Source organism: Octodon degus, unplaced genomic scaffold, assembly GCF_000260255.1.
Source record: "Octodon degus isolate 3935 unplaced genomic scaffold, OctDeg1.0 scaffold00138, whole genome shotgun sequence".
Taxonomy (NCBI): Eukaryota; Metazoa; Chordata; class Mammalia; order Rodentia; family Octodontidae; genus Octodon; species Octodon degus.
The window spans coordinates 7,514,220-7,516,820 of record NW_004524714.1 but is presented as its reverse complement, the minus strand read 5'-3'; the positions used below and the strand labels follow the sequence as shown (position 1 = coordinate 7,516,820).

Genomic DNA, 2,601 nt, shown 5'->3' with positions numbered 1-2,601 from the left:
GATCTGACAGGCCTCTGATTCTTCTGTGCCATATCCACAGGTAGGCCAGCTAAAGGGCTTTGCATCACAGGGACTGTGGAGTTAGCAGCTTTATGTTATCTTCCTCCTGTTTCTGCTTGCTCATAATTTCCTATGCTTTTCCCCCTGCTCCCTTTGAACAAATATCAGACATGTAAAACATCTCCTCTGTGTAAGACACAGTCTTACACACGGGCCCTGTCCTTAAAGGGCCAAGGCAACATCCCACACCCTAAGACCCACGGAGAAGTCTCATCCAGGAAACTGGGTAAGCAAAAGATCAAGTGAATGGTTCAGTAATGATAATGCAGGTATTAAAAGCAACATTCTGGAGCTGGACTCCACCAGCACCTGGCTGGCCATGTATCTTTAGGCCAGTCACTTCAGTAACTCTTTCGCTGTCTGTACAATGGGATGTTGTAAAGACAAATTCACTTACAATATGTGAAGTCCCTCCAGCAGTGCCTAGTACAGCATTTAATTACTAGTTATTAAATTGCCATAATTGAGAATATCCATGAGAAGGGGCTGCAATAAAGTGGATGTCTTCAGACAAAATGATCCCTATTGCAGAAGTGGAAGACACACAATTTGCTTTCAGAAAACATCATTTTAAACACCTGTGGTTGATCAGATTGATGCCAAAGGTAAGTTAAGACTACCTTTATTATTAGAAATCTAATAATATCACTGGGCACACTTGGGGGGGGCATATTTTAACAGTACATTTGCCCTGGAATTTCACAACTGGATAAGACATCTAAGTGCATCTTAAATTTCCTGGCATTGCTAGTGCAGAAAGGAGGTTAAGTTTCTCATACTTGAGCTAGAGCAAAATCATGTCTTTTCACTCTCTCTTCATTGGAATAGCTTTGGGAAAGCCCAGGTGAGGGGTATTCCATTAATTATTGGACTCAGAGATGATTGTGAGGTGACAGGACTGGTGATAAAGATTCATAATGCTACAGGGCATACAGAACCATACAGGTAGGAAGCGCATGGGGGGGAAATTGCATAAAAATAGAGTGATGTACCCATCAGAGATAAGGTAATTGAACAGTCACTTGGAGGTTTAAATACAGAGAAGACCTAGGCACTGAGGAAATGGGAGGGTGAGATGATCTAGAAATTCATACTTCACTCTCATAGCTGCGGAACACAGCTAATTTAGGAACTGTCTCATTTCTAATATTCAATTAAATTTGGAAAATTTAAAACTCATGAGATCAACTTGCTAGATGTTCTTGCCTTTCTTGAAATGAATACAACTAAGGCTCACATCTATTACATAATTTTTTAAGATTGTTCAACAGAAGAGTCAAACCTAGAACTTAATTCTTCTGGCTCCAAGTCCAAGATTCTCTTCCTAACATTAGGTAGATCTTTAAAATAGACATCAGGAAAGTAGCAGGAGAATTCCAGAATTTAGGGGGTATTTAGGTAGCTTAAGATTATTTTATTTCAAACCAGCTGTCCAAGTTGACTAGAAAGGACAAAGCTGAGGAATCAGTTCCTACTACAATGGTTAGACAGTTTTTGAAATCAGATATTGGAAGTGATTCTGCATCCCAGCTTTCAAGTCTCTGTGATATTAAAAGGTATAAGAATCTAAAATCCAGGCTGAAGAGATAGCTCAGCAGCATAAGCACCTGCCTGGCAAGCACAAGGTCCTAGGTTTGATTTCCAGTACCACATGCCATGCTGGCCTGGAGAATTGGCCACAGTGGTGCATGTCTGCAATCCCAGCACTTGGGAGGCTAAGACAGGAGGATCACTATGAGTCCAAACTGCATAGCCAGACTCTGTATCAAAAAAGTAAATAAATTTTTTTTAAAAAATCTAAAGCACTTAGATTCCAAATCTTGAAAATCCAGGTCCTCAGACACTTTCCTATGGTTCAGGATATATATTCAACTTCTCTCTATTTAAAAATATTGCCTGTGGCAGTTAAGTAAGGCACCAGAAGGAACTGAATACTTGAAATATTAACTTCTTGAGTTATTTAGAGAGACAGATCCAGGCATCCTTGAAACCAGTGATTCCCAGGAAAGGAGAGGCAGAAACAAAAAAAATAATAATAAGTTCAGCTTAGATCTAAACTGAGTTCAGAGAAAAATCTGAGAATCTAAAGCCACTCTAAAACACTTTCAGTTTAAACTAAGAACAAGATAAATACTAGGGTAAGTTATCACCTTCTCTAAGGCCAAAAACCATGTGGGATTGACCTAACCTGATATAGAATAAAAGGTAGGCAGAAAGGAGAGATTTCACAGAGGTGAAACAAACAGGACCCAGCCCATAAAGGACTCTACAGAAGCCCTAAGAAGAATGTCTCTTCAAGAGGACTATGCCACCACAACTGATGATCCATTTGTCTTGCAACTGCCAATAATAAAATGGTAAACAGGAAGAAGATGGGTTTCTACAAAACAGAGTCCCAGACAGAGCTGATGGCCAGATACTAGTACTGCCAAATAAGAGCTATTGTTTACTCAGGACCCAACAGAGCTAGCTAAAGTACCCTACAGCATTTCTTCCTTGAAACAAGAAGAGAGGCGAGCAAGTGGCTTTGTAGAAAGAGAG

General features: G+C 40.0%; 1 pseudogene; it reads left to right on the top strand.

Annotated features, from left to right (window-relative positions):
• The window catches only part of LOC101582373, a 7,164-nt pseudogene extending 5,380 nt beyond the window's left edge, over window positions 1-1,784 (top strand).
• The last annotated feature ends 817 nt before the right edge of the window (window positions 1,785-2,601 follow it).